Source organism: Eublepharis macularius, chromosome 10, assembly GCF_028583425.1.
Source record: "Eublepharis macularius isolate TG4126 chromosome 10, MPM_Emac_v1.0, whole genome shotgun sequence".
Taxonomy (NCBI): Eukaryota; Metazoa; Chordata; class Lepidosauria; order Squamata; family Eublepharidae; genus Eublepharis; species Eublepharis macularius.
In genome coordinates, this window is record NC_072799.1 from 53837510 (window position 1) to 53861234 (window position 23725).

The window sequence follows — 23725 nt, forward strand, 5'->3', positions numbered from 1 at the left end:
AAATCACAGGCTTGAAGAAGACACAAAATATCTGTCTACTGAAAGAATCCCCAAATTCTATAGCAATATATTTGCTGTAGTTTTGGAAGTGCTACTCAACTGTTTTTTCAATTTCTTCTCTAAGCATTAGCTAGTTGGTCACCCCTTTGAAACTGTACCACACCATTTTAGGTACCAGAAAAATGCAGAGCATGAACAGGTACAGAGTGCACATTCCCTGTCAATGTTCTCTCCAGGCTGCACACAGGGCAAAAGGAAGTTTTTAAAAGGCCTCTGATCTCCATCCCCCCCCAATCTTGTTCATGCAGATGGGGTCTCTCATTGCTTCGGAGAGACAGCTCTCAATTTTAGGAATTGTCCTTTTCTGCAATAGATACCACCTCTCCATTTAAAAATGGAATGGAAATTGAAAGAGGAGCTTAGGAGTGGCTGAAGCAGCCCCTGCCCCCGCACTCATATTACCATGAAAAAATTAACTGTTCTCCCACACCTAGCAAAAAAAAACAAAACAAAACACCAGCAGCAGCAAGCAAGCAAGCAATCAAGCAAACATAGCTGTTTCAACAAGGGAACATAGGGCCTACCCTTTCCCAATATTCCATTTCCAAAATACAATGTAATGATAACATAACTGAAAAGTAAAATAAAACAGAGAGTCACTTTTCCCTATTAAAAGAAACAGAAACTGGTCCTTAACAGAGTAGCATTGATTGCAGAGAAAACATGATGATGGGTGGTTGGAGCGTGCTGGCTGGTGTCAGAATGAAAGAAATAATAAACTTATACTTGCTTTAGTTTTAGAAAAGAAGTAAGAGTTCTTTATTATAGGAACCCCATACTTTGATAGGAAAGTGGAGAGAGAGATTCTTAGCTACCAATCTATTCCTGAGGAGGAAGTTCTGAGATTAGCAATCTACACATCAAAGGATAGTTCAGGGCAGTAAAGGTGTAAACAGTAAACAGATGCCAACACCTGTCTATCTTTCTAACTCTCTGGTTTCTCACGCTCTGAAACCTGAGTGCTAGAAGTGGAGTTTTCTAACATTCCCCAAATGTAAATTGTAGCCAAGCAATTATATTGCAATTATGTCCAACAGAGGCCTTGCAATCTGACTGCCGCTACATTGAAAGTGGGTGGAGCCAGCCAGGGTGAAGGACTAAGCTACAGAGTGTGGGCCATAGCCATAGGTATTTTAAGAGTGTATAATATGTTATATAAAATTTATTTTAAAAAATATAAACAGAACTGAAAAAAGAAAATAAAAATGATAGCACAATTATAACTACATCAAAAGAAAAAGAAAAGAAAAAGTAAACATATAATAAACAAAATAAATAACTCAGGTTTTTTATATCCAGCACTTATCTGTCCTTGAATGTGTTTGGTGTCTCTCAGAAAAGAAAGTATGGTCTCTAATATTCAGATTTTTGATCCTCCAAGCATCTTCCAATTGTAACATTTCCATATAATTAAACACATTTTTTAGAAGTTTGCCTTCTTTGGTTTTTTTCTTCTATCTTTTTTTTAGATCCCTTACCCTATTCATGTCTCCAAAGTTTATCATCTTCTTGAAAATCAAAAATGGATTGGAAAACATTTTCATAAATATTTTCTTTTGCATTGTTTGGTGCATATATTGTTGCTACTGTGTAAATCTTGCTTTCTAGGAGCCTGATTTTCAAAATCATATATCTTCTGTCATAGTCTCTAAATTCTTCTGTAACATTTATTTGTAAATTGTTTATATAACCTGCAATTCCTTTTTAAATTATAAATTCTTAATAAACATGCAAATACATACAAGCAAAAAACAGGAACAAAGCCCCAAAGAATCATGGAAATTGTAATATGATACAACAGGAAGGGTGGACAGTCCTGTGCTTCATCTGCCATTGTAACTGAGGCCCTCATGTGAGCTTGTCACTGCTTGCCCCCCCCCAGCCAAATCTGAGGGGGCTTGAGTCCCTCAGCCCCCATGTATATCATGGGCTGCCTGGGGGGGCTCAGCCCCCCAGTCAAATCTGGGGGTCTTGAGCCCCTCAGACGCCCTGTAGTTTACATCTAGGGCTGAACGTTTCTCCAAGACCTCCCGATGCATCCTGAGATCCCTCCTCAAAAGTTTTAGCAGCTGCTCTTCCTCTGGCAATGCTAAGAGCTCTCCTGTTTTCTCCTTGATCTCCAAAAGTGGATCCATAGAAAGAAGCTCTGCCTCTGAGAACTCCAAATCTCCAGTATTGCTGGTGCTGGACACCGAGGGGCAAACAAAACAACCTTGGCACTTCTTTCCTCTACAACTTCCCTTTCTCCTTGTTCCTACCCTCATGGTGCTATGAGAAAAGCCCTCAGCCAAGGAATCCCCTGAGCTTGGTCCCAGAACCTTGGTGCAGGTATATTGTGCTTGTATATTATATATTGTTGTGCTTCTCCTTTTTAGTTTTATGTTGCTATATTAATAAATTGGTTTTATTGTAATTTTATTGACTGGTTCTAGTGTTTTAATTGTAGCTCACCTGAGGAACTCTGTGGCCTATATGATAAATAAATTACATAATTAAAAGGGGGGAGAATATTTGCTCGTGTTCACTTTCTTGTTTGTTAACTTTTTTAGATTATATAAAGTTTCAGAAAAACAAAAAGTGATACAGACGTATAAAATTATCCATAAAACATGCAGCACTCACAATGGAACTTCTGGATGTAGAAAGTGCATTTTCCCATTCATAACATACTGCAATTTGACCATTAGGAAACTGATCTTCCTGAAACAAATGCACTGCCCTAGGAAAGCTGTCTGGTTCCCTTGAAACAACCGAATAACAATTTGTGGCATCATAAATGCTTGGATAGAAAGGCATTGTATAGAAGCTTGAGTCCCCCCCCCCAAAAAAGATAGCCTGTTCAGAAACAAGCTGTTAATACTCTTCAGCAACAAAACCACGTTTTCTATTACTTAAAAACTGGCTGTAAACTGGCTGTTATCCAATCGTTTATATTCAGGAGCTGAAGAAGTCATTCACTAGTACTACCAATGAATATAATCCATTTGCGCATGTGCAGCATATTCAGTAAAACCTGATGATTCATTCCCTTATTGAAGTCAACAGCCAGCTTGTTTGACTATATCCCAAATCCTAAAGAGGTTAACTCAAAAGTAAATTCAAAAGGGCTTACATCCAAACAAACATACTTAGAACCAAGCTATAAGAGAATGTGTGGATAAAATCAGTAGCATATTGGCTGACTAATGGAATTAAGCTTTAACATGGTAAGCTCATTTACAGTTGTAAACTTCAGGTAAAATTCACAATAAGAAGTTGATGTAAGTACACTAGGGCTGCCATTCCCCTGCCTGGAGCGGGTCAAAATGCCCCCACAGTGGTTCAACATGCCCCCAGGCGGTGCGGTGCACCCCTGCGCCCCACAATGGACCCGTTTCAGGCCGAATCAGGCCAGCGGGGGGAGTGATTCAGCCCTTTGGCGAGCGTGGGAGTGCACGCTGGGCCGCCCTTTGACCCGCATGATGATGTCATTTTCCACGTGTGTAAGAAGAGACGACAAAGAGCAGAACCACAAGTGACAAAAGACACAGATTGGACACTTGTCAGCTTCCCTCAAGTTTTGATGGGAAATGTAGGCAGCTTGGCGGAATGTTGGACAAGTGACAGTTGAAAAGTCCATTGGACAGCAGTCGGAGAGCCAAGCTGTGAGACCAGGACGCCTACATTTCCCATCAAAACTTGAGGGAAGCAGACAAGTGTCCAATCTGTGCCTTTTGTCACTTGTGGTTCTGCTCAAAGACCACAGAGTTCCCTGCCAGGGGACTCAAGGGAACTGGCAACCCTAAAGTACACCTGGGCTCCAAATTCAGTTGCTAGTTTTGAATTAGTCTCTGTGGTGGTCTCTGTAAAAGCAATGTGATCCTCTACAATTAACAGTTGATCATGTTCAGCAATGAGTCATTAAAAGTTTTGCCTGTTGATTTCTACATTTCAAAATTCTGTTGAAGGCCCTGGAACAAGCCAGTCTCCTTTGGTTCTTGTGTTGCCAACTCTAGATTGAGGAATTCATGGAGATTTTGGGTGGAGAGCAAAGGTTTCCAGAGGAGAGGGAACTCAACAGGGTTTAATACCATAGAGTCCACCCACCGAAGCAGCCATTTTCTCTAGGGGAACTGATCTCTGCAGTTTTGGAGATCAGTTGTAATTCTGGGAGATCTTCAGGCCCCACCTGGAGCTGGCAACCCTATTTAGTTTCCCGGATAATCTGCAACCCTAATTCTATTACTCAAAAGTCCAAACAATCTTGTCATTTATAGTTGCCAACTGATCAGGAAAAAACATCCAGCCAGGCCTTCTGCTTCCGTGCCTTTAACAGCACTTTGCAGATTAAAAGCTTTTTCTACTTGTAATGTCTCTCTACTGTTGTTAACTGCTGTTTTTTTTTTTTTAAAGAACTGCTACAGCAACCTGTGGAATTTATTCCACGCTAGCCTTCAGCAGCGAACGAATATGCCTTGCCATGGCCGTTCCAATCCCATCCTTCTTGCAGGAATAACTGGAAATAGACTTCTCTTCTTCAGTTCCCTTTTTCTGTGCCACCACAGACTGTTCTTATTTGTGGCGCAGCCTTACTCAGCTGCCTAAACCTTCTGGTTTGGCTCATCAGCCACCTGGAGCCAATTAGGCAGCCTGGCTGAGGCAAACTTTCCCCCCACAATGCACTGCCACTCGCCCCCGATACCCATTCTGAGCGTGAGGATAGGGCTATGGAAGAAATTGATGGGCAGAAATCGATGTTTAGGGTAGTACTTTTCCTGTTTTCCAGCTAGTTCTTGTTTGGGACTAGCAAGTGGTAGTTACTCCTGTATCTGTAGAATTCACCCCTACTTTTTAGAATGTGTCCAAGTAAATGTGCATAGCAAGAGGAAAAGAGAGAGAGTGTGTGTTATGTATGCTGCTATTGCTCAGTAGGACAACTTCCCATCTTTTACAATTGGACAGAGCTTAGGGAGGCTCATCTTTTTGGCCTAATACAACAAGAATATATTAATTGCTTTCTTTCCATTGCCCGTGATCTGATTTTCCACTGGTTGAGATTAATTGGGCTTGAATTGACAGAGCAGTTTGTGGAACATAAATTCATTTCTCAGAGGTTGTTCTCTATCGTACTCCCTACCTTTGTGCAGGAAAGAGGATTTCTTCTTTTGCAAAGTACTGCATGTGTTTAGCTGGCTTGTTAGGTAAGATTTCTTTAGCTTTGCTCCCATCAAGAGCCAAAGCCCATAAATGACTGTTAGCAGAGTGCTGGCAGGCATAAGCAAGACACATGTGTTTTCCCTTTAAGAGTGGTCAGTTGAAGAGGAAGCTGGCAGTGTTCCCTGCCCTGCCCCCCCCCCCGGCTGTGCGTCTTGTGTCTGTGTCACCATTCTCTCCTTGGCGTGCTCCCTCAAGTCACTGTATCAAGTTTAGAATAGCCTGTGGTTGGTTCGAAGGGGGTGGAGGGTGCTGCCTTGCATTGTTTAATGTCTTCAGTCCAAGAGTCGACTTGCTAAACTGCTGAGACTCAGCAGTGTGGAATAACTCATGGCTCCCAAAGCAGTCCTTGGCAAGGCACCCAAGACGCAGCAGCTCACACGTTTTCCTGCACTGAGGCTTCTGTGCGCATAACAGGATATTCTCCAGAGAAGACCTCACTCCTAAAGTTCACATTTCTTAAAATTACAATAGTCGCCTTCCAAAAACCCATCCTAACTCTTTTTTCTAATTAATGTGTAGATCCATAACTGAGCATGAGTACTATTTATTATAAGGGAGAAAAAAGACACGATCAATGTTTAATTTCTAAAGTGGAACATTTCCGGGACTTGTGCCTGTCTGGAAGAATCTAATTCTAGATATGCAAACTGTTGTGGTGGTTCTGTCTGTAGAGGGGAAAGTATTCCGAGCCTCCTCAAAATTATTGCTCATATGTTCCAAGGCCAAGTCCTGGCATTCACAATAGGTTCTATGGCTCAGCCCTGACTCAGGTTAAGCCATGAATACTACAAAAATAAATTTTCTTTGGTTACTAGATTGGAGCACTTAGGCCCTGTGGTAACATTCATTGCCATATCCTAGCTGGAATGTTTATTTGTTAACTGAGCCTAAGTATGTAACAAGAACCATTTCTTCTTCCACGTAAAAGGAAACACTTTTCTTCAAAACAAAAGAAACGTGTCAAGGGGCTAAATCATACAGTGCCTCCTCATGTTTCTGAAGCAAAAATATAGTGATTTTTCCCCAGCAATATACTTGTGTAATAAAAACACCTTGTCACAGGCATATAGATTAAGTAAACCTAAGTTTATTTGTTAGCTGGAGTATTTAAGGGAATGATTTCTCTCATAGCTTCCCCACCCTGGGTTTTGAGAACTAGTTCTCAGGCCCCCAGGTTCTTCTATGAAAATGCCTTCCCAAAGGAAGCTTGCTAGATCCAAGCCGCTGGGTTTTTTTAAGAAGGGCAGTTAAGAAGACTTAAATAAAATGTTTTAATTTTTGATTGTTGTGCTTCTAGTCTTATGTTGTCTCTTGCAGGTTAATTGTAATTTGTATGTTATTCATATTTATTATTATTACCATTAGTTGTTATGTGCTTGATGTTTTTACTTTATCAGCTGTTTTAAGGATCATTTGTTTGGAGTGGGGCCCTGACTCCATGGCTGAGCTTCTGCTAGGCATGCTAATGGTCCCAAGTTCACTCCTAGCTGTTCCAGTTAAAAGCAGGGCTTTTTTCAGGGGGAATGCGGGGGAACGGAGTTCCGGAACCTCTTGAAAATGGTCACATGGCCGGTGGCCCCGCCCCCTGATCTCCAGACAGAGGGGAGTTGAGATTGCCCTCCACGCCGCAGAGTGTCTGGAGATCAGGGGGCGGGGCCACCGGCCATGTGACCATTTTCTCCAAGGGCAACCCACTGAGTTCCACCACCCTTTCCCCAGAAAAAAAGCCCTGGTTAAAAGAATCAGGTGATGTGAAAGATCTCTACTCGAGACTTGGGAGACCTGCTACCAGTCAGAGTAGACAGTATTGACCTTGATAGATTAATGATCTGATAAGGTCTGTTAGCAGGGCTGTCTGAGGGGCATACATGTGTAGGGCCTTTTCATATGGTTCCTTAAATCTGCACACAGTTGGGTTGGTATTTAGAAAAATATGAGAAATAGACCCTAAGTTGGACTAAATCAATCTTTATTGGCTATAGTGATTGACAGAAAGACAAGAAGCAAAGGCAGATTTCAAAAGGTTACATAAAACTGGGAATGTAATTCAATCAGTTCCAGCGGAAGCAGTCATGTTTAGCTAGATGTGTCCCCCAATGAGTGGAAAAACACAATGTGAATTACCTGGCGACGCTCAAGAGCAGGATTTTATGTCTGGTCCTCAATTCACATGCAGGTTGTTTTTGCTTGGCACACATGCATGCCATTTTCACGGAGCTTCCTGTATGTGATTGATGCATCTGCAAGTTTGCCCTGAGAACAGAGTGCCAATTCAGCTCTGTTTTCACTGTGAGAAGAAGTACTGTAGGTTCCTTTGACTTGCCAATTAGCATTTCTTTAAGCTGTGAGAAAGTGTCAAGATCTGCATTTCAATGAGTGGAGGTGGGAGGTGGGGGAAACTGAGATACTTTTAGCAGTTGAGGAAGAACTGATATCAAATGCATGAATGTATTCACATGGAGCAAACTGAAGTGTGACTGTGCAAGCATTTGGAAAGTTGCAGAGGGGACACATGAAATGAGGTTCACTTGAGCATCCCTAGGTAATGTGTATTTTATGTGTATTATAATGTGTATTTCTACCCAATGACTAGTCCAAGTTGAACCCATCTGTGGATGTATGTATGGTCCCCCAAGCAGAAGAAATGGAGATAGAGCAGTGGGGAGAAAATATGTTCTGGTGAGGGCTAGAAAATTGGTCAGCTGACTGGACAAACTGGAGAGGGAAGAATCAGGAACAGGACTTTGGAGTAAAGCCAAACAAGGCTAGACCGAAATGGGAGAACAAGAAAAGTGGCTGCAATGGACCAGACTAGAACTGAAAGGGAGAAGGGAAGGGGAGTAATTAATTTTAATTTTTAAAACATCATAATAACCCACATTTATTTTTAAAAGTGTAAAGGATCTTATAAAAAAAGTGAGTTCTGAATTGGTTTATGCTATTCATCAGCATTCATAACACCAAAGAAAGGGGTATTGAGCTGCTTCTTAGAGAGGCTGGTTCTCACTACCGGAAATGAGAGGCCCACACCGCATGGAGATCTTACCCATAAACAGCATGTCTCATACCCTGGTGAATCAATTCCAAAATGAAGACAGACCCCTATTCTTTCATTGTGCTGCTATTTGAGTAGAAGCTGACTTTTTTGTGTAGTTTAGGCATAACCACATTAGTAAACCGTTTCTGTAAAAGAAGTGGATCCATGAAATTACATACAGTAGAATTCTAGATCAAAAGTACTGAATGTTGGGGTTTGACACAACAACGAAGCAGGCAAGTTCCCTTTTGACCCCATCTTTTTCAACATAAACATTGAGCCCATTCCAGTTACATGTTTTTGTCTGGTTAGTATTAAGTACCATCGAAAGCACAGAGCAGTTTAAAACCTTGTTCTTTAATATCTACACAGACTGGCTTTAAAAGTCCCAAAGTCCAAGTACCTGACCAAAAATAGTTGTCTCACTGTTGCTTTAAATCAAATTCCCATGACTCCTGCTGCTATTTTCCAGGACTCCTTGCTATTTACAATAACACATTCATAGAATGTGGGTTTTAAAGGGGATTAAGTTAGCACTAGAAAGCAAAAGTGTCCAGAGAAATATTGTTTATTTTATCACAGTTCTTCAGCCTTCCATTGAAACTTCTACAGATGGGCTGCTAGGCCAGGGCCTTTCAAATATTGCCTGAGATGAAATTTGGTGTCAGATCTAGCTAGGAGGGAGAGCAGGTGCATATGCAACTTGGTTTTGAACTTCCATAATAACCTTTCCTTAAATTGCTTGGAATTAAAACAAGAAAAGAAAAAGCACCATCTTTCTATGCTGTGATGATGCCTTGAAGGTGTTTAGAAACATTTAATTAGCATCATTCACAGGTGGTAAAAATGTAAACTAGAATGACTCTATTCTAGATGGTAAGAAAGAATCGCTTCATAACTGAGAATAAGAAGGTTGGAGTAAAATGACCCACAGCTAATGATAGGCTAAAGTTGTGCTGTCATGCAACACAAAATGTTTTAGAATGGAAAATAATTAATGTTGAGTAAAGAATAGAGCTGAGATTATTATAATGAGATACAATGTGCTCTTCAGACCATCCAGAGGTCAATGTTACTTGGTTCCAAATGGTTATGAGTAAGTAAGAATTGTGCTGCTATAAAGTAAAAATAATGCAATGGAATACAGTCAGTTTCACGATGACCTAGAGGTTAATGGTAGTTGCCCTTAGTATGTTTACAAAGGTTTAAAAGAGATGTACAAACTGGAGGTTTTCAAGTCTAGAGCTATGGTATTAAGGAGACTAGTGTCATCTTAGTATTTCTGAAGAAAGTAGTTTCAAGAGTGCTCTTGTCTGGCTTTTATTGAATAACTGGATGGCATATTTTAATGGAGACTACGCTTTCCAAAATGGTGCCACCTCTTGAATGGTACCACCTCGTATTTGTAAGTCTCACTCTGAATGCAGATGACACCACTATATCATTGCTGGAACAGAAGTACCACATTACCAGAATGGAGCACTTGGAGGATGTTGTCTCTCTCTCAGAACAAGGCTGTAAAGGGAACCCAAAGGAAGCCCATTGCTCAGGGGAGGTCAGCAGAACCAGGGTGTTAAAATCCCGGTCCTAACAGAGAATCTCTGAACACAGCAGGGGTAGAGCTGCCGCCATTTCCCACAATTACTCCTAGCACAGAGCCTCTGGAGTTACTAGATGTTACCTGTGAGTCAGCTCCGTTGAGCCTCCCACCGAAAGTTACAAAGGTAGTGGAGCTAACCGACCTGGGCACCAGTTTAAGTTGAAACCAGGAATCAAAGGGACACCACACAGTTATGAAGAATATTTTTGTTTATTAAAATTGTGCATAAAAAGTTATATTTTAGAAAGTGTGCAAAAGGATAAGTAAAACAATAAAGCTAACTAAAACCTACACTATACATACTGGTAGAGTCTTTTGCCATTCTAAGCCGTAATGGTAACTTGCAGGTATAACACAGCATTCTTAGTCAGCAACCAGGTTCAGAGTCCAAGGTATCAAATGCAGTTGTAATCCATAAGGGCCTCAACGAGGACTCATAAGGACACAGAAGCTAAAGGCAAAAGCCAAGGACTGTAACCAGAAGCTAAGGCCAAGAACAAAATCCATTACTGTTTTTTTACATTTTATGCCCCTTTGCCTAGCAACCTATGGTGATTTCATCAAAAAATCAGGGCTCGGCAATGACATGGGAAGTTGAAGTTCTGCAATAATGTCACTCTTGCCTCCCCACTAACCTTGAAGACTTTCATTACAGCACCAGTTTTGAAAAACTGTGGATTCGTTCTCATACTAGCAACTCTTTCCCATAATGCATCCAAGTTCTTGCCCTTAGGCCTAACTTTTCCTTGGCCAAACAGGCCAGTTTCTTTAAAAGGACACCTTCCAGAGGTGGGTTGGTCTAGGCAGGGTCCCATTCAGTGTGTCAAGACGTATTCCAATGCTCTTTGGCAAGACACTACTGGTTTGAACTCTCATTCAGTCTTGGTCTGGAGGTCATATAGCCTGATGACTCAAATTGATGTTTTTAATGTACAAGGAACAACATATTAACATGGTAGCCTAATATAACTGAATGACTGAAGTCTTTCCATAGCTAATTAATCACACTTGTATGAGTATATGCATGTGGGCTACTACATTCAGTTAACAGATGAGGCATCCAAATCTCCCTTGGTGGAGATGAGACACTCAGATATTTCTGTCTGTTTCCAGAAATGTTTGGCTTCTCGCAGTACAGAAAGATGTTGATAATGCCTCCAATATTAATAGTGTTACCAACTGGGTGCTATGGGGAATCATTGAGGGAGAAGTCTGGAAAAATCTCATCCCACTCACCCCAAATGTCTCCCCCTTTTCTCTTTAACTGACACTCACCTGTTCACACCAGTCTGTCCTTTCTGGTGCATTTTCACTCATCAGGCTGGGTTTTTTTTAAAAAAAGAATGTTTTTATTTGGTTGATTTGCAAAGTCATATTTTTCTGCTTACTTGGGGGGACTCCCCAAGTATGCAAAAAATATACCACATCCCTGAATAGCCCAGTCCTGTGGCTTTCAACATACATGTATAGGCCAGCCATTTTACTATTAGACAGAGTGATACATGCACTGTTGTCTTTCTAACTTTGGGAACCCTTGGTTCTTATTAGACTTAGGGAAGTAAGTGCTGTGTGTGTCACTGGAAACAGACAAGATGAGGGTGCAGTTCTGATATCTTACTTGATATTACAAAGACTGATTACAAAGACGGATTTTGGGGGGTGGGGGCAACATTCTAACAGACAAAATGTAGGCACTTGTGAAACACAAGACTGGAACTGTGAAACTTCATGTCAGCAGCCCGGATTTTGGATTATAGTTGTTAGCTGGTCATGACTGGGGGTGTGCAGGGCCAGCCTGATTCGGGTTTCCTGATTGGGATTTACCCGAATCAGAAAACCGATTCAGAATAAAGGGAATTCCGAAGTGGCAATCTGCTTTGGAATACCCGATTCGGAAAAATTCAGGTTTGTTTCTTAAAGATTCAGCCATTATTCTCTATGGGGGAAATGCTCCTGGCTTTCTGGGAGCCTGGGAGGGGGGCATTTTCTTTAGGAAGCAAACCAAACTTGGTGAGTACCTTCTCCTAACTATTCTCTAACTCCCCCCCCCCCCAGTTTCAGAAAGATTGGCCTTTGGGGGCCATATTATGGCCCCCCAAAGAAGGTACCCCATCCTCCTCCGCTCTCCATTATTCCCTATAGGGAAAAACAAGCAACCTTTCTAGTTGGCTTGGAGTGGCATTTTGCAAGCAAAATGCACCCAACTTTCAGGGGACCTGCTCCTACCTGTCCTCCCACCCTCCCCCAAGTTTATGGCAGATTGCACTTTGGGGGGCCATGTGATGAACCCCCAAAGAAGGTGCTCCTTTCCTCCCCCACTCACTAAACTCTCTACGGGGAAAAAAGAGCAGGCTTTTCTGGCTTGGGGTGGCATTTTGCAAGCACCTTCCCACCTTCCCCCGAGATTCATGGAGATTGCATTTGGCCCCCCAAAGGTGGTTCTCCCAGACCCACACCATGCAATTTCTTTCTACTGTGTGGAAGACTTCCATCCACACAGCCGAAACACATGGATTGGTGCTGCGAATGGCCACAGCCACAGTCTGGCCACAACACAAACACCCAAGCAACCCATCACAGAAGAACCACACACACACCCCAAACCTAAACTCCCCTGCAGTTACTGGCCAGCCACTCTCCATTAGCTCTTGTTATGGGAAAATCTAGACTTCCACAGCAAGAACACATGGAATGTGGCATCTACAGCCACAGGCCTAACCCCCCTTTAAATCTACCGCCCAACATCCCCACAGACCAAAAGACATGCTCCCCAAAGTTCCCTGCCACCCCCAGAGCAGGCTGGCCATAGCCACTCCCCATTGCTACCTATGATGGGAACTTTTAAACTGTCTTTCCCGGGGCAATTATGCACAGGCCAGGGGTGCCACATTGGAGGGCACATTCCTGAGTGCAAGCTTGTCCCTGGGAAAGCATTCCTGAATCACAGACACCCTCCCCAAATTTACCCCCCCCCCTCAAGCAGGCTGTCCAGCCACTCCCCATTGTTCCCTATGATGAGAACTAACCTGCACACCAGAGAACAACACACAAGCACACATTTAATAAAGTTTTTAAAAAATTATTTTCTAACTTTCAAATGACAGCTGTAAAGGCAAAGTATTGTAACACATCACAACAGCAGTCTCCCACACAATAGTACCACAGCTCACTTCACATCAGAGAATCACAAAAACACATTTGCTGTCAAAAATACTTTATTTCTTTCAGTGCTTTAGGTTACCCAGCAGGAGGGCAAAACACAGGGCATCACAGCAGTCTCCCACACAAAAATAACACAACTCACTTCACATCAGAGAATCACAAAAACACAATTGCAGGCAAAAAACTTTGTTTCACGGCCTTTGGTTACACAGCATGAGGGCACAACACAGAACATCACAGCAGTCTCCTACATAATTTTACCATGGCTCATTTCACATCAGAGAATCACAAAAGCACAATTGCAGGCCAAAAACTTTATTTCTTTCACACCCTTAGGTTACACAGCATGAGGGCACAACACAGGGCATCACAGTAGTCTCCCACACAATTTTATCATGGCTCACTTCACATCAGAGAATCTATCACTTTAGGTAATCATGCCATGGGGGGCAAACCTCTGTATCCTCACCTCAAGGCAACTGAAGTTCTAGGTTGAAAGGCTTTATTCCAGAAACCAGGGTCATAATAACAGAAACCACACACAACACAGTTTCTTTCCATACCACTTTATTTCTTAGCACAGCATGAGGGCAAGTATCCACCCCTCCCAAACCATAATGAAAGGGGGGAAACTCTTTCAACTTGGTCCAGCAGAACCATTGTCATTTCCTGCAGCTGTGCTCTCAGTTCAGCCAGTGGGGAAACCCCACAGAGCAGAACTGTGCACAGCCACAAGCACAACACAATGGCATTTTCAGAGCACAGTTACAGAGGTCTCCCCCCCCCCCCGCCAGGTTCAGTCTGTACCGGCAAACATCTGTGAGACACAGTGATGTTGCCTTCATCATCAGCTGGCCTCTTGCATTGTCCTCACCTGCCCCCACCCCCACCCCCACCCCTTCAACATGAACATTTTAACAGCATGCAATAACATTAGAAAACATTAAACAGCATTGGAAAACATCAAAAAACAGTAAACAGTATACAGGTGCAAAGTATCCCTAACATAACCAGTCCCTATCTAACCTGTTTCTCCCTCCAGTGGCAATCAACATTTCTGGGGCATGTTATTGTTTTTCAGAATAAATTTGGTCCCATAGGGTCTGTCACAGTTTTGGTTCAGTTTTTTTATTCCTGTTTGGGGGGAATGGACCCAAATTGCAGGGTGCATTCCCTTTGCCACTGAGTTCCACTCACCTTCTGCTGGCCATTTTTACCTACTTCTACAGGTCTGTTTAGGGAAGATCGCGATTCCCCAGAGGATACAGGCCACAAGGAGGGCTCATCTCATTCACTCTGGAAGTCCAGTCTGGAGAAATTGAAGAGCCGAGAGTTGACCTTCAGGAAGGTCAACTGCTCAACTCTCCATGGGAGAAGGCAAGAGCGATGTGGGCTGACAATGTCGCCTGCATGGGAAAAGACGTGCTCGCTCTCCATGCTCGTCGGAGGGCATGAGAGCAGCTGCTGCACCTTGAAGGAGAGGTCCGGCCAGACCACCTCCTTCTTGGTCCAGTAGCTGAGCGGATCGGTGGACAGTAACTCGCAGGACTCCTCAAGGTAGTCCCTGACCACTGCCTTCGCCGAATCCTCTCTCACACGACTTACGATCCCTGAGGGGCCGAGGGGCTGCTGGAGCATCTTCATCTCCATGTACATTCTGGCAGTGGCCATGGTGGGAGCCTGCTCAGAGGGGGTATGACAGGGACCCGCACAGCAGGGCCCCTCTCCTGTCCCCTCTGATGACAGGCATCCCCTCTTGGCCTGCCTGTGCCTCACCCATGCACAGAGGGCATCTCTGGCTTGGGTGAGGTTCCCATCCTGCTCGGCAAAAGTGCCTTTAATGCACGGGTTGCACATGGTTGCCAACATGTATGACTCGTTCTGCGTGAGAGGCGTTAGCCTGGCAGCTATGCCCTGCTGCAGCCTTCTCACCAGCATGCACACTGCTGGAACAGTGTCAGCATGAGGTGCATCTGGGTCCACAAAGGGGGCCAGAGACCTCTGGAGCATGTGTACCAGAGGAATGACCAGACCCAGGGTCATCGTGTCTGACAAGACTGCCATAGTGAAGTCCTTGAAGGGCTTCAGGACCTGCACTGTCTGGGTGACGGTGAGCCAATCCTCCTGGCTGAACTCACCCACCTGACTCGCACCACCTCTCTTGGAGAGCCACGTGTGGAGTGTGGCCTGCTGCTCCACCAAGCGCTCAAGCATGGCACAGGTGGTGTTCCAGTGAGTGGAAACGTTCGAGAACAGTATTTGCTCCGGCACACCTGTCCTGGCCTGCTTCTGGCGCAGTTTGTGAGTGGCTGTCATGCTGCATGAGAAGTGACTCACGAGCCTCCGACATTTCTGGAGGAGTTACTGGAAGTCACGAGCTGCGGGATCACGGGGTTCTGCAGTGGAGCCCGACCCAAGTGCGTCTCTCACCACTAGGTGAAGTTTGTGGGCCACACAGTAAATGCGCTCTTGGCTCACTTGATGCGCTGCTGCCCTCATGTTGCTGCCACTGTCTGTCACCATGCATCCCATGGTGGTGGGGCCGTGGCCTACTCACTTTTCTGACTGTCTCCTCAGGGTGGCAACGATGTTAGCCGCCACGTGCAACACATCGAGAACCTTGGCGTGGAGCAAGGCCTTGCGGTAGCCAGCCTGGTGGTCTCTCATACTTCCCTACCTAACTCCAGACACCTCCCCCCCCCACCCAGAAGGTCCTCGGGTTCCCACCAGTGTGCAGTAAGCAAGAGGTACGCTTGCTGCACACTTGGGCAGGTCCAGATGTCGGACATGAAGTGCACAGTTCTCCCCGTGCCTTTTTTTTTATATATATATATTTTTATTTTTTTTTATTAATAACTACAATAACAGTAACTACAAAAGACTACAATAACACAAGGGAAGGGAAAGAAGGGAGAAAAAAAAAGAAAAAGGGAGGGGGTGGAGAAAAGGGGAAGGTAACCTACAAACACTAGACGCTACATTTCAATGCTTTCCCTTCATACTGCCATAATAAAAAAAATAGCTTAATAAAATAATGACGGAGTGGTTGATCATACAAATTACAAATTACAGTTCAAATTAAATCTTTTTCCCTCCCCTGGGCCTCGGATGCAATTTCCTCTGCACAGCTACCGCCGGAGCGCTCATTGCCTCCCCCCTCCCTTCAGGCTTCGGATCCTCTTCTTTTTGCTTGGTGTCTGGTCCAAATTCTGGATTTTTATCCACAAAATCCCCTAGCTGATCTGCCGAATTAATCTTGTAAGCTTGATCTTTATAACTAAACCCGATTCCTTCCGGGAGTAGCCATTTGTACTTTATGTCACATTCCCTCAAAAGAGCAGCCAATTTCTTGTACTTAAATCTTCTCTTCCGAACTAAAAATGGAACGTCCTTCAATATCTTGACTTTATTTCCCAGAAAGTCCAATTCCGTATTGTATGAGTTATATAGGATACTGTCCCGGACCCTCCTAGATGAAAACTCGATAACAATCTCGCGAGGCAGCTGCCGCTTTATTGCATATTTTGAAGATGCCCGACGGGCTCCCAAAATGGCGCTTTTCACTTCTTCTTTAGTTGCCCTCGCGGGTGTCGCTAAAAGTTCCGAGGCGAGATCCCACAAATCTTCGTTTTCCTCCTCTTTAACATTCTGGAGACGCAAAATGGTTTGTGTTCGCTCCACTTGCAGTCCGATCAGCTGGTTTTCCACCAACTTTAATTCCCTGTTCGTTGCTCTCGTAAGTGACGCACTTTCCCGGGCAGACTTCTCTGCCCCCCCCCGCTGCTTCTTTAATGGCTTTCACATCGCTTTCAGTTAAGCCCACCCTTTGATCTGTTTCATTCAGCTTGTCAACAAAGGGTTTTATGGCTTCCATAACCGCTCTTTTAACCAGTTCCTCAAGCGTCTCGCCCCTCTGCAAGGCCGCCGTAACTGACTTGCCAAGCGCAGGACTCTGCTTTTTCGCTGCCATTTTAGGGGGGGGGGGGAAACCGCCAATCTTCCGAGACTTTATGAGGGGGGGGAAATCCGAGTCTTCTAACCTTCAGACCCCACCACTCCTCATATACGCTTGTAGTAACAGAAGGGAATCGCTTACTTCCAGGCTTTCGCCTAATCCTGTTCCTTGCCGTTTTCCATAGCCCGGCAGCACACTTGGTGCCGCGCTCGTCTGCCGGCCTCCATAGGGACAAACGGGCGATTTACCCCCTGCCTCGATCTGTCAGAGGGCTCTTCCCGCCGCGCCCCGGACTCAGACTCCCTGCCTGAGAGTCTGGGGGCTAACCTTTACAGATCAGCCGCCCAGCCAGGTGGCTCGGCCGCTTCTTCTCGGACCTGCCGAGAGGAGCGTCCGACATGGCTGCGAAAACGAAAACGAATCAGTTCTCCCCGTGCCTTCATGGGTCCCTGGCACTCCTGTAAAACGAGGGCACCACTGATCTGCTCAACATCATGCAAGCAGGGACAGCATACCAGGGAAAGAAATCTTGGAGCAGCCCTGAGAAGCCGAATTCATCCACTATGGAGAACGGTCTACCGTCTACAGCAGCCATATTGATGATGTGGCACATGAGGCACCGGCTCACCTTCTGGATCCCCTCTCTGGGCACACTAGGGCCCTGCCTACCAAGCATCTCCGTCAGAGAGGCTTGGCATCCCTGCCCTATAGAAACCCATGGGGGGAGAGCACCAGAGGAGCCTGCCTCCTTCTGGCTAGCTGGCAGCCGTGTGATGCCACTTGAACTCTCCCCCTGAAGAAGCACCGTCTGGTGTTGCCTCTTCAGGTGGTTCCTCATTCCAGACACGGAGAGATGGTTCACATCTCACCACGGCTGATACGCTGCCTACAATGCAGGCACTGGGCAAATCGGGGGTCCTCCATTCTCTGGAAGTGATTCCAGATTTTGGAAGTGATGGGGGCCCCATGACTCCCAGGGGAGGCACTCACAGGCCCCCCATGAGACACCTTCTGTGAGGTGCTCAGGCTGGACACACCGTGTCCCACTCGGCTGGGCAGTTGGGGATGGATGAGGCTGAAGGGGCTGAGATGTGGGCTCTTCCACCACAGTCTCTTCCTCTTCTTCCAGCACCCTCTCCTCCTGCACAGCCATGAGAGGCCTGCTGCTGGCCTCAATATAAACAGGGGAGGACCGCCCAGCTAGGGGTTCCTCCGGCAGTTCCTCCAACGTCCTACAGGTTCTTGGGGTGAGTGGGAGCACAGGGGAAGTCATGTGCCCCACGTCCATCCCAGGAGACACCACATGCTGCCCCTCCTCCAGCAGCTGGGTCTCAACCACTGGAGGAGGTGGAGCCTCAGCAGCAGGCCCCTGCCCAGTGCCAGCCCCTGCCTCAGACACCTGTGGTGGGGGTGGCCCTCCAGCAGCTGCCTCAGGAAAGAGGGCCTTGCGAACCCTCTTCCTGTCACCAGAAGCCAGGCTGGTGAACAGCAGCACAGGGGAGGGCCTCCTCCACTCAGATGAGGGGGCCGCTGCAGCAGTCCCCTTCCCTCTCCACCCCTCTAGATTTACCTCTGGCCTTTCCCCCAGGGCCCCTCTCAGCTTTCCTATCAGCCATTCTTTCCCCTCCTGGAATCTACACTGACTACTCCTGTAGATAAGTTTTTTTTGGGGGGGGGGGAATTATAACAAAAGGTAAACAAAGGTAAACTTTGTTTTCAAGAGCTATCTACCTATTTCTAAATCTGTGCTTCTTGTGGGTCTATCACTACTGGAGGTGGTCAGTCAAATGTCTTTTCAGACAACCCTATTTATGTTTGGGAACCTAAACCTACTGAACAGCTGAATTCCTCTTCAGGAATTGAGCTGGCCCTAAAGCCCAATATAAAAGGAAAGCCTTAGCCTATTACAAAACTAGTATGCCCAGCATATGTGTGTAAATATATATGTGTATGTGTGTGTGTGTGTGTGTGTGTGTATTTTTTTTAAGATAACCTAACTCTAACTACTGCTTTTCCTACCGATCCCTATTTACTGGGTTAAATAAACTACCCTTGGTTCTCTATCAGTTAAGTAGAGGGCAAGTAGTCACTGAAGGCCTACAACTGGCCTACCTTCTAAAGACACTATTTAAAAGGAAAACTATTCTGTTGTGTGTGTGTATGTGGTGTGTGGAATATGTAACTCCCCCCACCCAAACAAGCAAAAACCTACCCCTTTCCCCACCCAAATGGAAAACCCAGCAAGTCACAGACTCTCTCACCAGTCCTGCAGTCAGTCCTGCAGTCCAGCAATGGTCAGGCAGGCAGGCAGGCAGGAATCCTCCAAGGAAAGTCCTCTCCTTCTTAGCTGCAGGCGAGAGCCTCTGCAAGCCACAGCACCAAGAGTCTCCAGTCTCTCTAGACCAAGAACAGAATGGTGGGAGGTTAGTATAGTAATCCATAAACTGCACTCCCCCCAAAAGTGAGGGGGAAATCCAGACCTTGGCTGGCATTGGTGTGACCCAGTAAGGCCCAGGCCCACTGTGCAAAGGTAGGCCACACAGTCAAACAGAGTAAACATACAAGCAGTGGCCCATCTTCCAGTTAAATGCTGCCCTGGCCCAAAAAGTGAAAAAAATGAAAATAATCCAGGCCTTAAGAGCAAGACCCACTCCGAAGACAAAGCCATTGTCACAGCAAAACATTTTAACCAGAGGCAAGCAGGGTGGCCCAGCATCAAGTTAAACAAACACAGTCACTTCCCTTCCTCCCCACCTCTCCCCTAAATAAAAAATCTCTCCTACCAGTCCTCTCCTGATGTCCAGCACTGAGTCAGTTGATCCACAGCAGAAGGCAGAAGATCACTCCAGTCCAGTCCAGGAAGGTCAGGCCAAGGCAGAGACAGTGAGAAAAAGCAGTCTCTCTCTCTCATAGTCTCTCTCCAGCAGGAACAGAAGCTGGCCCAAAGTGCAGCCTCTATTTTAAATCCCCTGCTGCATCTCCTTCCAGAGAATCCATTGGCTGGAAGGAGGATGCAGTAGTGGGATTGGACACTCCTAACTCCCCCTCCCTTGCCCAATCCCCTCCCTCCTCCCCCTTGTACTCCTAATCTATCACTCATCCCTCCTCACCCCTCCCAACTTGAAATTTAGGTGGGAATCTCTGGCTGCTTGCTTTGCATTGCATTGCATTGCAATGTAAGCAGCTTGCAAAGCAAAGATTCCAGCCTTTTCTAGCAAGATGGGAGGGGTGAGGAGGAAGTAGTGAGTCCCTCCCCCCTTCTCCCCCCTTCCCTCTTCAAAGAACCAGCAGGAAGCTTTTGCTTCCTGCAGAAATTTGCGAGCTGTTTGCAAATGCAAACGGCTAGCAAATTGGTGATTCTTTGAATTCCAAATATTTCCAAAGCGATCCAAATCATTTTGGAAATACCCGCTTCGGTATTTCCGAATCAGGGCCAGCATGCTGGCCTTGATTCGGAAATACCGAATATTTGCGAATTGGGCCTGATTTGGGTTTTTAACCTGAATCGGATACCCGAAGTGCACACCCCTAGTCATGACAGCAGAAGGGCCCTACCCTGGATGGCCCAGGCTAGCCTGATCTTATTGGAAACTAAGCAGATTTAACTCTGGTTAGTACTCGGAGGGGAGACCACCAATGAAATCCAGGGTTGATATGTAGATGCAGGCAATGGTAAACCATCTCTGTATCTTTCTTTGAAACCCATATCATATGATGGCCTTCAAAACTTGCCAATACTGTTCTAAGTTTTCCATGTATACAATAATTTACCATTTCAAAACTAGATACTTGCTTCTGTGATGTGAAATAAATATAACTTTCATATTCATTCATTTTTATATATATTCAGTGGGGGGGATCAGCTTGAAATTATACTTACTGATCTCTGAACAAATCCAATAAAGGTCAGTTTTATTTGTTTTCTGTGAGCAGTTTTATAACAACAACAACAACATTTGATTTATATACATTCAATTTATATACTTCAAGGCAACTTAACACCCACTCAGAGCGGTTTACAAAGTATGTTATTATTATCACCACAACAAACACCCTGTGATGTGGCTGGGGAGAGCACCAGGAAGCTGCCTGTGACTGACCTAGGGTCACCCAGCTGGCTTCAAGTGGAGGAGTGGGAAATCAAACCTGGTTCTCCAGATTAGAGTCTTTCCACTCTTAACCACTACACCAAACTGGCTTATAGCAGTCTACCTGCCTGATAACATGGAGTCCTTTCAGTCTTTGATTTACATACTATTGTGATTTCTCAGCAGCCATTAACTAAGTTTTGTCTTGGCCACAATTTGAATTAGAAGGCAAAGCATAAGAAAATGTGTCCTTGAAGAATTTTAAAATGCATTCTAAGTAGAATGGATGTTGAGAGGCCGTCTGTTACAGTTGTTTGATAAACTTACAGACAACAACAGCATCTAAAACATAGTCATAAAATCATTACTGTAGGGCAGGACTTCAGGGTGCATGTGTGTGTGGACTTTCATTGCCCTGAAATGCATCAGTTCAATGTAATTATTTAAAAGCTGCCATTGATTACTAGGCATTGGATCAAGCCTTTAACCTCAAGATTTTGATTCAATACCTTTCATGCCAGACCTGTTATTCTATAGTTCAGTGGCCAGGATTGTATGTTTAATTGGACTAGCTTTGAACTCTATCCAAGAAGATCATTTGAATAGTTAATCAGGTTTGCACTGGATTTCAACTCTGTTCTATCAGATCTCTAAATACTCTGTCCATAAATCTAGCCATTCTTTCCCCAAAAGTAGTTCCCCTTTTAACATTTCACTGAATATATTAAATTGTAAAGGTACAAAAAGATGGATTATGATCGTGTAAAGGCCATAGAGTTGAAAGAAACACAGAGTTCAAAAAGAAGAGAGCCAGTTTGGTGTAGTGGTTAAGAGTGCAGGAGTCTAATCTGGAGAACTGGGTTTGATTCCCCACTCCTTCACTTGAAGCCAGCTGGGTGAAGCCAGCTTCTAGGAGCTCTCTCAGTCCCACCCACCTCACAGGGTGTTTTGTTGTGGGGATAATAATGACATACTTTGTAAACCACTCTGAGTGGGCGTTGTTGTCCTGAAGGGCGGTATATAAATCGAATATTATTATGATATATAATATACAATGGAGGGAATGATTACCTCATGCAAACAGTGCATTAGCCATCAACGTGGCATATTCATCAAAATACCTCCCCCACACACACACCTATTTTTCAGAATGTTGAATGGTCAATTCTTTTAAAGAAATTTAACCCACTTTCACTGGCTTAAATGGTCATCATTCTGTTCCCCTCACTCTGGACAACAATGCCGTCTCTATTTAGGCACAACTAGCTGGGAAGTTGATACTCTCTCTTGTTGGAAGAAGGGACTGGTGATGTCTCTTGCTCAGGCCTTTAGGACTGCCATAGGTTTGCCAGGGACCTGGAGTCCCTCAACATGGGATCCCCAGGTCCCTGTAGTCTCCTGGCGGGGGATTGAGATCCGGTATTTACCCTGGCTTCCTCTCTCTGAGTGCGTGCACAATGAGCGCATGCTCCCGGCTCATGTCTTGACATCACTGCCATGAGTGAAGTCATCACATGGGGTCAAAGGGGGACCTGGGTCAAAGGGGGCCCTTGTTGCTGCCACCAGCTCTCATGGCGACTGCTTGCCGCCACCGCCGTCCATCCACCCGCCCTCTCACTTGCTCGCTTGCTTGATCTCAGGGGCCATGGCAGCAAGAGGCGAGAGCCAGCACCGGCGGCAGTGGTGGTGGCAAGAGCGGCCTGCTCTTGCTGCTGCCGCCGCCGCTGCCCACTGAGCCAAGCCACACCGCACGCCCCAAGCTGAGCTGTACCGCACGACCTGAGTCAAGCCTCACTGTGCACCCTGAGCCGAGGTACGCTGTGTGCCCCAAGCTGAACTGCATGGTTTGGCTTGGCTCGGCTTGGAGCGCACAGTGCAGCGTGGCTAAGCTCGGGGCATGCAGCTTGCCTCAGGTCACATGGCACCGCTCGGCTCGGGGGGGGGTGCGCCCCGGGGGAGCACACCCCCGCCACCCAAGGAATTGGGTGCGGGGGGAAGAAGGGTAGGAGCAGGGGATCCCCTGCCCCCAGTGGGGCAATGGTAACCCTAGACTGCCAGCAGAGAAGAAGGAAGGCAATAACCATAGAGTCAGATAGGCTGCTATCAGTTTCCTTTCTGCCAAGGGAACTTCCTTCCGTCCCTTCTCTCCTCCTCCTCTTTCTCTTCTTCCCTGCATGCAGAAAGAGAGGCAGCATGGTGTCTCCTCCTGAGAGAGATGGCCTACTTTCAATCTAAAGCCATCCTAGCTAGTTAGATCAGTTACTAGTTCTTTCTCTCCACTAAACTTATGTAAATATATTTCTTTAGATAAATAAACAGTTATTGGTACTCTAACTTGGATGAGAGCTTTCTGCATGCAGTTTGTTTAGTTAACGTGCCTTAACTAAAACCCAATATCTCTCCCACCCAGCTATCAGTTTTTAAGACCATGACTACACAGTAGCCTGTGGATGATTGGGTCACTTGCAGTTTTTGACATGTACTTGGGGACTGTCTTGCATGCTGGTCACCACCTTTAAAGTAGAGGGGATGAATATGTCAGTCAGAATTTCTCCTTATATTCCTTTTTATACTTCAAAGATTTCAAAGCCATCTTTACAAGGGTATATATCTGTCCACTCCGTGCT